We start from the raw sequence: 12,981 nt of genomic DNA, 5'->3' as shown, positions 1-12,981 counted from the left end.
GCTCCACGTTTTTGTTAGAGGTCACCACCAAAAAGGGCTATATGGGTTTGTGGGATTTTTTTTAAAAAGGCACAAAAATTATGGGATATGGATGGCATTATGGAATGGAGAAAGTTCCATGCTTGACCCTAACTCTCAAAGATCCCTGGGTGAGTCATTTCTATCCCACAACACATAGTGATAGTTTCCCAAGAGGCATTGTGTCTGATGGTGGCACATGGCACACAGATATCTAACCATGGTGCACTGCATTTTACATCAGCACAAGCACTTCTGGTAAGTACATGCAGCATTGACGCAAGCACACACTCAAGCAATATACAAATTTTGGTGGCTACATGCCAATGTAACATATATTGACCACAGTTTGTAATGTAGATGACTTAAGGCTCTAAATTCTATTCCAGGACTGGATGACATATAGTAACAGGACTTCTCCATTTGTAAATTCTGCATGTGTGTGATTTAGTGGAGGAACAGTGGGCCAAATATAGCTCTAGTAAGTAAATATAAACTTTTTTGATTTTTAAGGGATTTTTCCCCTGTTTACACTGTCCCCCAGTGCCTGTCTGTATGTAGCCATGTAAAATTAGAGTAAGTATAGAATGACATTTTCAAGAGTACTCAGGAGTTTTACCATTGACTTCTATGGGATTAGCACTAAACTAACGCTGATTGCTTTTGCAAATCTCACCCAAGATCTCCACAGAGTTTCACCATTACAGATCTGCAGACGTGTTGTATTTTATTTAAATGAAGGTCCTTTTGTAAAAAAGTCAAACAATTTGTAAAATAAAGAACTAATGGTTAGAGACAGGGCAAATCTACTAACTTATCATCGTGATTTGGGATCCCTCAAAGTTCAGAGTGATTTGGTTCCTGTGTTCCAATTCATACCCATCTCTCACGAGGCTGTTTGTAGGTGAAGGACACATTTAAGGAGTTTTATCTGCTATGCCAATGGAATAAAATAGAGATGCAGCACATTGCAGACTATGTTGTCATTTCATGGATATTTCCTAAGGAGTCTATTCTCCCCTCACTATGCATGAGACTGAAGAGAAGAATGGACATCTTTAATATTCATCGTTGCTGCCAGCACCACCTTCCCAAAGGCCTCAGGAACAGTAGTAAAAAGGTAGCACAGATTTATGTGTCGACCTTCTAAAACAATCACTTATAAAATGGAAGTAAAAAGTCTTTTTTTTTCCTTTCCCCCCCACATACTGGTAGGTATTTAAATGTGCCCTTGTTTTTTCTACACTGAGCCCATCCATCTATATAACATTCTAGAGAATTTTCCAACTTTAAAGCTCATGTGGGAATTTGCTGACGGAAGAGAATTACCCGATGAATGTTAAAAAAATCCCTTCCAATTAGCTGCTAGCTCTGGAGATAGGTAATTTTCCAGCTTTAAAACCTACATGGGAATTAGATAAGAAAAGAGAATCACCAGACGACTGTTAAAAAAAAAAAAAATCCACGTGATTAGTTGATAATTCCTGGAGACAGGTAAATCAACTGTTTCCTCTTCTGGGGAAAAGACCTATGTGTTAGCAGCTACCCGCTGCACAGCCAACAACTCCAAGTGAAGAAGGCTGGTGCATTTGCTAGGACTGCGACTTGTAGAATTATGCCCACAGTAAAACTGATTCTGCTTCCTACTTGTGAAAATTCTATATGGGGAAAGAAACAAAATATGTAAGAGTAAGCAAGAATTTTCATCATTCATTGCTTCCTATTATTTGTAGAACTATTCTACTTTAAACTCTATTATAATTTTCTTTTCTTCTTCATTCTATGTTCAAAACTTATTAAGAAAAGGGAATCTTGGGTCTAGTGGTTAGAGCCTAGGACTAGGAGTCAAGACTCTGGGTTCTGTTCCTGGCACTAGCACTCAGAGTGCTGTTATTAGCGTTGATAACTGTAAATCTCTAAGATTCTGGGATGAATGCAGCTATATAGTGTAAGGGCAGAGAATTATTATTTGTACATTAGGGTTATTGCAGTGAGTGCTGCTGATCTGTAATTTCCATTGAATTCAGCAGCTATTAGAATTTGGCCCAGGCGAAATGCATTTATGGTAAAAGATGAATGTATGTTTATATAGATCTCCTATACTTATGATATAGGTCCATTTCTATTATAGAGGTATTATTATAAAACAATTCCCATTATTATTGAAATATTTTCAAGCTGTTTATTTTTTGTAAGTATACATGAACATAAAAGTGTTTGGTGTGTCATCAGAGTGGGAGGCACCACTGCACCCAGTCTCCAAGCATGCCCTGCCATGCCAAGTTCCAGTCCCAGTCCAGGAGGTTTATTCTCTTATAACAAAGGTTAACCAACAAACAGAAGGCAATCTTAAATCAATACCTGCCCCCCCTCCCCAAGCTTCAGAGCCACCCCTCCCCAGTATCTGTGGCTCTCCAGCTCCTGGCAGCTTCCTTATCTCCTCCAGCTCTGCTCCACTGTTGGAGCCACACCCATGGGGTGCTTCTCTGAGCCCCTGGCTCCCCTTGCTCCAGGGACCCACCACAGGAATTAGCTCTACTCCAGTATGGCTCTACTGACCTAAATATGGCCTTAGCCTGTCTCAGTCCTTCCTCCCCACCTGCCTACTAGCAGCCCTTTATAGACCCAGGTGTAGCCCAACCCTCTATACTTAGCTGGATTAGGTTCTCCTGATCCAGCCCAGGAGAGCTGGGCTCAGTCTATCCACAGAGACCAGCTACCCTGTGACAGTATGATATTGTCATTGAGATGGCTACACAGTATGGAAGTTAATGTTAGAAAAATGGGTTGTGGCAGATATTTAATGTAATAATACTGGTAGAGCATTTTTTCATCTACAGAGTTCTAAGGATAATAATAATTATTGTCATTTTACAGAGATGAAAATTGAGGCATATGCAGAGAAAATGACTTGCTCAGCATTACACAGCAGGTAAGTGGCAGAGCCAGAAATTAAACCTTCACCACACTCTGATCCACATGAGTAACTTTATGCACTTCGATCAGTTCACATTGCTGCTGCAGCAGTAACACTGAGCCACTGAAACAAATATGCATACACAAGCCAGTCTATGATTACAATTTCATTCACAAATGGATTGCTTTGTGTTCTTATTTGTTACTGAGGCCCATTTTCTTCTGGCTCATTTTTATAAACAACAAATTCTCTCTTAAACCGCATCCTTTCTCCCAATGACCATCACTTCCTCCAGTCTGCTGCAGGATAAACATTTAGGAAAAATTGACTGTTCTCCGTGAGGTGGCAGGATACATGGCATGTGTCCTAAAGTCACACAAACACCAGCTTACTGGAGTATGTTTTCAAAATAATTCTCAGAAAAATGCATGAGCAAATCCCATTGTAACACGCAAGGATTTAGTGTCATAGAAGTTAAGGCCAGCAGGGACCATCAGATCATATAGTCTGACCTCCTTTATATCACATGCCACCAACACCTCCCAGCACTCACACACTAAACTCAATAACCAAAATTAGACCAAAGTATTACAGCCCACAAGAGACTATGCTGGACTACTATGTGTCACAGGCAGAGAATAAGAGAAACTGAGGTGCACTAATGCCCAAAGCCCCTGCAATGGCAGGGAATTAATTAAATGAGATATAACCAGATAATCCTGGCATGGGAATCACACCCACACACGTCAAAGGAAGGTGGAAAAACCGCAAGGTCATCTGACGTAGGGGGAAAAGTCCTTCCCAACCCCACATATGGTGATCAGTTAGACTCTGAGCATGTGAACAAGAACCAGGCAGCCAGACACATGACAGACAGAATGCTTGGTGCCACCTCCGAGCCTGCTGGCATGTGTATGTGCAGTAATTCCTAAGCACCACTTTGGAAATTTATCACATACTGTTTGTGCGGGGGCACTCTGTGGAGTTGAGTACTCTAGAAGTAATGGATTTTTTTTTTAAGTGGTTTAATGTTTTGCATATTAATTGAAGATACTACACTGCTGAAAGTGAATACACAGAGCACTCAGACTATTATTCCATACTTTAAACAAAGAATCTTATACACATTTTTTTTACAACAATACATTGCTTAAAACAATACATTTTCCCCAACCAATATATTTTCACTGAGACGGGGCCTGATCTTTTACTCCTTTTGAAGCCAATGGGAGTTGCTCATGGAAAAGAAGGCTGCAGATACAAACTTTAAGCTGTATATATTTTTATTTGCTGACAACCGGTTTTATTAGTGTTGTACAAACATAAAAGATAGCATACGCTCGGGCCAAACTTTCAAACTTTTTTAACAGTGCTTGAACTCCCACAGCTCTCACTGACCTAGTACGAGTCTAGGTTTTGGTTTCTATTTTTAATGTTTATTTTTACCTACTTCATCGCCTGGTATCTTCCAAATATATTCAGTTTATATCTGTTTATTTGAATTTGACTGCATAATTTTGGGCAGAAATCAGTTATTTCATTAGCACTAACATAAACACGTATGATTTATAAATGCTCTTTTAAACAGTCACACTAATTGTTTGCAACCTGTGTTCCCACAGGGTGTACAGCAGCCTATGAAAATAAACCTCACACAACCCTACCGCTATGTGTCACTAAGGAATGAACTGTGGAGAGCATGAACAAAAAGTGATAGAGGCTGTAATTTTCTAGAACACTGCATGATGATGATGTTTGTCCATCGTTATCAATGAAGACCTCAACAACTCATTCTTTCAATGACCGGGCTCTGTGCGTCCGAAGATGACTGATCAGTCCGATTCGGGCGTGGAACATCCTGTCACACGTCGGGCAGACATGTAATGGCACTGTCGATGATGTACGAGCAGCTCTGGACTTGCGCAGCTCACGCTTTTTTTCAGCCTCAGCAATACACCTCGCCTCAGAGGTATTACTGCCTGTGTGAATGAGGCTGCGCCATGCTGGACGGTTCAGTGCGAAGGTTTCCCATGTGGCGGTGTTGATCTCGAAGGACTTCAAAGAGGTCTTCAGCGTGTCCTTGAACCGCTTCTTTTGTCCTCCATGGGAGCGCTTTCCCTGAGTGAGTTCTCCGTAGAAGAGCTGTTTAGGAATGCGTTCGTCTGACATTCTCACGACATGTCCGGCCCACCTGGTCTGGGCTCTCATCAGCAATGTGTGAACTGACGGCAGACTGGCTCTAGTAAGGACATCAGTATCGGGCACTTTGTCCTGCCATCTGATTTTTAGAAGCTTTCGCAGACAGGAAATGTGGAAGTGATTGAGCCTTTGTGCATGACTCCAATAGACAGTCCACATCTCGCAGGCGTACAGCAGAGTTGGAAGCACCACTGCTCGGTAGACCTTCAGCTTCGTTGGTAGGCTGATCCCTCGACATTCCCAAACGTTGGAGCGCAATCGGCCAAATGCAGAGCTGGCTTTAGCAATTCTGCAGTTTACTTAATCATCGATTGAGACTGCTCGGGAAAGGGTACTGCCCAGGTACGTGAAGTGGTCCACTGTCTGAAGTCTCTGTCCATTTACAGTGATGGACAGTTCTGAGTACGGAGCGTGGGGAGCTGGCTGGTGCATGACCTCAGTCTTCTTGATGTTAATGGTGAGACCGAAGTTGTTGCATGCAGTTGAAAACTTGTCCATGCTGGCTTGCATTTCTGGCTCTGTACTAGCATTCAGAGCACAATCATCGGCAAAGAGAAAGTCTCAAAGTACAGTTTCCTTCACCTTGGTGATGGCACGCAGTTGCATCAGATTGAATAGTTTCCTGTCAGTTCTATACTTCAGGCCTACTCCTTCAGTGCAGTGTTGAAAGGCATCAGTCAGAGTGGCAGAGAATATCATGCTGAACAAAGTGGGTGCTAAAACACACCCTTGCTTGACGCCGTTGGTGACTGGGAAGGCCTCAGATGTTTCACTGTCATCCAGGACACGAGCCATCATACCGTGATGAAATTGATGTACCATTCGTATAAATCTGTCTGGACAGCCAAATTTCGACATGATCCTCCACAGGCCCTGGCGACTGAAAGAGTCAAATGCTTTCGTGAGGTCCACAAAAGTTGTGTAGAGTTCACGATTCTGCTCTTGACATTTCTCCTGTAGCTGACGCACAGCGAAGATCATGTCAATAGTCCCACGTCCCTTGCGGAAGCCACACTGTGATTCTGGCAGTAAGCCCTTCTCCAGGTGAGTGATCAGTTGGTTCAACAGAACCAGTGCAAGAACTTTCCCCGCTGTAGAAAGCAGCGAGATTCCACGGTGATTGTCGCATACCTGGCGATTGCCCTTCCTCTTATAGAGGTGCAAGATGGACGCGTCTCTAAATTCTTGTGGAATGGTTCCCTGCTTCCAGAAGGTCTGAAACAGCTCAGTGAGTTTCCGTAGCAGCACGGGTCCACTGACTTTGTACACCTCTGCTGGTATGGCATCTGACCCTGGGGCTTTGCCACTTGACAGCTGATTGATAGCTTTCTTCACTTCGTCCTCTTCTGGTGAAGCATCCATGGAGTCATTGACTGCAACCTGGGGCATCTTGTCAATGGCCTCATCATTGATGACTGAGGGGCGATTGAGAATTGCTTCAAAGTGTTCAGCCCATCTCTGGAGAATCTGCGTCTTCTCTGTAAGGAGCACAGTACCATCAGAGTTCAGGAGGGGAAAGCTCCCAGAAGACTGTGGACCATAGTGTGTTGAGGGCTTCATAAAACTGCTTATAGTCGTTCCTGTCCGCATATGCCTGTATTTCATCTGCTTTGGCGCTCAGCCACAAGTCCCGCATTTTGCGCAGTCGGTTCTGTACTGTTCTGCGAGCGTTGATAAAGGCGGTCTTCTTTGCCGCTGAGGATGGATCGTTTTGATATGCACGATGCAGGCGGTGCTTCTCAGCAAGTAAGGCCTGGATTTCTGCATCATTTTCATCAAACCAGTCTTGCCGCCTGCATGTGGAGGGCCCCAATACCTTCGATGCAGCTGTATGGACAGTGTTACGGAATCGCTCCCAGTCTTTCTCAGCGTCATCCTCAATACAAAGATCAGCAAGCTCATTCTCTAGGTCTTTCACTAGATTTTCAGTGATGCGGCTGTTCTTCAGCTTCGACACGTTGATCCTTTTGAGAGCCTTACAGCCTTGTGGTCATCTCTTTGGCATGATACGGAGCTTCATTTTGGATACTATGAGCCTATGATCCGTCCAACAGTCAGCACCACACATAGCTTTTGTAACCCTGACATCTTGTCTGTCCCTTCTCCTGATGATGACATAATCGATCAAATGCCAGTGCTTGGAACGGGGATGCATCCACGAAGTCCTGTTACGGGTAGGAAGGCGGAAAACCGTATTGCTGATCAGAAGGTCATGTGCTGCACAAGTTTTCAGCAGTAACAGGCCATTGCTGTTACACTTTCCCACTCCATTTTTCCCAATGATTCCTTCCCAGGCTGCGGCATCGCATCCGACTCTTGCGTTAAAATCGCCAAGCAGAATCAGCTTGTCTGTGCGGTGCACTGACGATAGCAGAGTATCTAGTTCTTCGTAGAATTTATCCTTCACATCCTCTGGGTTGGTCATTGTAGGAGCATATGCGCTGATCAAAGTAGCTTGTTTTCCTTTTTGAAGCGGAAGCTGCATTGTCATGAGCCGGTCATTCATACCCTTGGGGGAACTGGCAAGTTTCCGAACAAGATGATTCTGGATGGCGAAGCCAACTCCAGATTCGCGACGCTCATCACTGCTGCGGCCACTCCAGAAGAATGTATAGCCACCGCCTGACTCTGACAGCTGTCCTTCATTAGCAAGGCGAGTTTCGCTAAGGGCTGCAATGTCAACGTTGTAGCGTGCGAGCTCTCTAGTGACAAGTTCTTCTCTCCGGTCTGTCTGCCGTGATGTTGTCCAGTAACGTGCGTACATTCCATGTGCCAATAGTGATCGGTGTCACTCTAAGTTTTGTTTTTGTTTTTGTTCGACCGCTTTTGTGGGATCCCCGCCAGCCGCGGTATGCTGGCCAGGGTAAGGTGAAGCAGGCAATGTTTAGGGCACCTTTTCTAGCCCCTCCTCGTTCTACGGAGGTGAGCAGTGCAATCCTGAATAGGGCTGCTCAGTCGCTCAAGAAGATGCCGAGCTCCACTGCTGCTTCGGTCAGTGAGGAACGACCATTATGCCTGAGCCGCCTATGTGCAGGTCCACGGCTACAGCTCCTAATGTATCCACACCTGCTGCTTCTTCGCTCGCCCATCGCCACAGGACTTGATATGATATGATATGATATGATGTCGAGACTTGCGCGTGAATTGGATTAAAGTGAGGGAGAGTTGCGCAACGTCAGCCTCACTCTCTCGTCCCGGTTCCTATCTGTATCCAGTGGCAGGACAGAAGTCGAGACGGCTGGAGATAGGACAGGGCGCAGTGGATGACCAGGACGCCTATGTGTCTTGTCGTGCTCTTAAGAGTTCCACAATGCTTGCTGTCACCGCCTTCCTGACCATTGAACCAGGTTGCCTCAGTCAGCCGGATCCAGCCTTCGCATGCAATGGGTAGACAGGCCCTAACTCACCGAGAGTCTCATACTCATCGGCTACCCTCACCTGGTTTAGCCCGCCAGTCGAGACGGTCTCCGGGGTGTGGCCGCTGTCGCATGCTGACAGCTACTTGGAGCCACAGGTGAGAGCTGGGTGTCAAGTGGGGACCAAAGTGGATGAGCTACTCCTAGGAGTACGACTGCTCCCCCATCAGAGGTACTACCCCTCCCTGACAACCCCAGAACACTGTATACGATAAATGCAATTGACATTCCCTTTAAAGGAAACTTGACAATTTCTGTTTTCTCCCCTGGGGCTTATTTTAAACTTAAAAAAAAAAAGTTCATGAAAATGTATGATCAATGTGTTTTATCTTTTTGTCAAAACTAGAATCCCTTGCCATAAATAATCAGATGATAGTTCAACCTTCAAGAAGATAAGATGTCATGAAGGCATCATAGTTAAATGTCTTTTTGTGAATTTTTTTTAAATTCAGAAATGTGCCCTTTTTGTAAATCAGGCAATCTTTTGACTTACCAAAATAATCAGAATCTGTGAAAGATGTCTTTAAGTTCTAGGACCCAGATCCATAAAGCTACTTAAGCACCTAAGCCCCAGTCTTAGGTGCCTAAGTCTTGAGTTTATATGCCTCAGATCCAAGTTTTGGCTCCACTGTGAGCCACAGAAATCCTGCTGAACCCTGTGAGTGATAACTCACTCAGTGTCTAAGTTTTCAGGGTAAAAGTTGCCTAGGTTTCTGTTTCTGGGCATGTGCATTGCTGCCTCCCTCTATGCATCCAGATGCCTAGCTCCTGTCTTACTCAAGAGCTATACACGAACTGGAAGAAGACAGGTTTTTAGCTGTCTATGTCACGTGTGGCAGATGTGCTCACAGCCTGCCTAGTGGATTCTGTCCCATTCAAAATCCAGCCAGAGGAGGATTAGATGGTGGTGCCCATTTTATAATTTTTAGCCTAGTGGCTAGAGCATTTACCTGGGATGTGGGAGACCCAGGCCCAATTCCCCCCTGCCTGAGGGAGATAAAACACTTGCACAATTGTCTCATCCATCTCAGAAGCACTGAGCTGCAGGCTAATCTGACATAGGGTTCCCTCAGTCTCTCCTGTTGAAGCTGTTTCTCTGTGGATAACTAAATAGTGATGCGACAAGACTGAGATGCTGTAGTTCGGTGGTTAGGACATCCCCTGGAATGTGTTGGAGATCTCCAGTCCAGTACCTTTGCGCCAATCACCCTTTCATTATTTATCCACAGTGGAATAGCTTCAACAAGTGATCCAGATAGCAATTAAAATGGATAGCTTGTGTGACAGTGTACTGTTAGCGGCTATACAGGCTCTTTTGGGAACCGGCACCCTGGTCACTTAAAACATGCAGAGTATTGGGTTAATTAGAATCCGAGGGAATTAGGTAGTCTGATTGGTTTGGAAGGTTAGTGTGGATCACTTGCACCTTCAGGGAGTCTGATGAGCTAATGAGGTAATTAGCTCACCAGCTGGATAGTGTGGACAGGAAAGCAAGCAATATAAAAGGCTGAGCCAGGGAACAGGGACCCTTTTATCTGTTACTAGATTGCATTGTACCTGAGGTATAAGGCAAGAAATAATAATAAAAACCCTTGGTGAAGGCACCTAGTGGTATGTGTGTGGGTGCTGTTTAATCACCAGGAGGGCTTATCAGCTGGGGTTTCCGGGGCTGGAGGGAACATACTCACACCTTGCTTTAGCCAAACATTCCAAACAAAGGGATCTTTGTCAAGTCTCAGAAGTGCATTTAATGACGGGGGGGGTGGGGGGGCACACAGTAACAGCCTCTGATTTCATAAAAGTCTTAATATTCAAAGCCAGAGCACCAGCTGGTGTAAATCAGCATAGCTCCAGAGACTTCAGTAGAACCCAGTTGACTGACTCCAGCTGAGGAGTTGGGTCTCTCTGTGAGTACATATGAGAGGGGAAGATTATGGAGGGATGGGAAGGAAAAGAGGGTGAAGTCAATTTTCTTTCCATAACAAGACCAAAGAAACTAGTTCGATCACATTATAATCAAACTGCTTAACTCCTTAATGGGACTAAATGATAGATGACAGTGAGAAATGTTAGGAGACTTCACTCTTCTATAAATGCAACAGGTTTAATTACTTCATTATTCCACTCGCTTGATGATTCACACACACACAAATTGGCTTCCCCTCCCCGCTTCCTAGCAAAGTTTTAATCGCAGAGAGTTGTAGCCGGTCCCATCTTAATAATGCTTCATTATTGTTAGAGATGTGTTCAAGCCCAAAAGTCAGATCCAAGTTTTTGATTCCGCCATTAGCAAAATTTGAATCCACATCTGGGTTTGGATTTCAAACATTCCCACCAAGTTTGGGAGGACTCAGATTCAGGCTTTTGGTTCAGAGCCATCACTTAACTATGTTTATAAAATACATTTCCTATTATGTTAGGAAGCAATCTAAAAGTATTAAAGTTAAAATGACAAGTGTTAAAATAGATGAATAAAACATATTGTTTGACATTCTTGCATTTTACTGCAATTCTTTACTTGTTAATTTGCAAATTTCAGTAATATCCAACAGGTCTCTTAATTTCTTGTGTGAACTAGCTAAGTTCCCCTATAATTGGAAGATACCAACATTTAAAGCTGCTTTTAGCTTGTCTGAAGAAATTGGGAGGAAAAAGTATTGTTATCATGCTGAAAAATTCAGTCCTCATTCTAGCAGGAAATGGCTAGGTAGGAAGAGAAGCAGTTGTTGACTTCCCTAAAACCTGCAGAAACAAACCCTGCAGAAACAAACCCTGTAGGTGCATACTGCCAGTCAGATGAGCTAATCCAGTCTGGAATTAAATATCAGGGAGTCAGTCAGGGCATTTTGACAAGTATGCTCCTTTATCTGGCTCCCCATGTCTGTTAGGAATAATCTGAACAGGGGTGTTATTAAAAGCCAGGATACTGGTTCACAATAGCCCTACTTTTGCTGCAATAGTTGAATGTTAATTGTGAGGAAATGGGGCCTAAATTTTGCTCATATTATAAAGACGGTCTGAGGGACAATATTTATCATCATGGATTCTTCTCTTGTTCTAACCAGGCCAGATTAAGGAGGGATCAATGAGAAATACTTTATTTGACCTTAGCATTAATTGAATCTGCTTTTTTTTGAAGAGTTGCTTTGAGATTTGAAAGATTCTTAGCATCCAGATACTTAATACCCACAGAGATCTGTTTAAAGGGAAATTAAGTACATAATAAAGGGCAGTTATGGAAAGTTAATAGGAAAAGTATTTCACATTTGTCCTCGTTAACTTAGTCATGAGGTAATGTTTCTGTCAGATCAAAGAGATGGTCAATGGAAGTGGGAGTGTTAGTGTTAAAAAAATAAACATTTATCAATGGGGTAAATTTAATAGATGCGTCAACCAGCCCAAAAATAAGGGAAAGCAGCAAAGTAGTCTAAATTGCACTAATTTGGACTTCATTAGTTGTGCAAAAATGATGACACTCACCCCGTACATGGCCCCTTTTTAATGTTTATGGTGGGGCTGAAATACAGTACCTCTGCTCTGAGGTGAATGTCACTCAAGGTACTTGACTCCACTTAGGACTGGTCTACAGTATGCGGTTATTTCGGAATTAGCCGAGTTAATTCGAAATAAAACTGATTCCATCCACACGACCAAAGCGTTTTTTTCGATTTAAAGGGCTCTTTAATCCGATTTCTGTACTCCACCTCGGCAAGTGGAGCAGCGCTAAAATCGAGATTGCAGTTCTGGGTTACAGGTACTGTGGACGCAATTTGACGTTATTGGCCTCCGGGAGCTATCCCAGAATGCTCCCTTGTGACCGCTCTGGACAACACTCTCAACTCCAATGCACTAGCCAGGTAGGCAGTAAAAGCCCTGGGAACTTTTGAATTTCATTTCCTGTTTGGTCATCATCAGCACAGGTGACCATCAGCACAGCCCACCATCACGGGCGACCATACAGAGTCCACCATCACAAGAGACCACGCAGTCCCGGATTCGTAGACGAGCTCCAGCATGGTCCGAACGGGAGGTACTGGATCTCATCGCATGTCAGGGAGATGAATCTGTTAATGGCAGAACTACGTTCCAAAAAAAGAAATGCAAATACACATGCTAAAGTCTCCAGGGCCATGACAGAAAGAGGCTACTCCAGGGACACAGAGCAGTGTTGTACAAAAATCAAGGAGCTCACGCAAGCATACCAAAAAGCCAGGGAGGCGAATGGGCACTCTGGGTCACAGCCCCATACATGCCGCTTCTACCGTGAATTGCATGCAATTATAGGGGGTGACGCCACCACTACCCCACCATTGTCCGTGGACACCTGCAAGGGGGGAGTTGCACGGAGCGAGGAGGATGAGTTATTGGAGGACAAAGAGGAGGAGGAGGAGGAGGAGGACAGTGTACAGACGGCAAGTGGGGAATCCGTTT

This window comes from Emys orbicularis, chromosome 1, assembly GCF_028017835.1.
Source record: "Emys orbicularis isolate rEmyOrb1 chromosome 1, rEmyOrb1.hap1, whole genome shotgun sequence".
NCBI classification, from domain to species: domain Eukaryota; kingdom Metazoa; phylum Chordata; order Testudines; family Emydidae; genus Emys; species Emys orbicularis.
The sequence above is the reverse complement of the archived record's forward strand: the minus strand, read 5'-3'. Positions refer to the sequence as shown.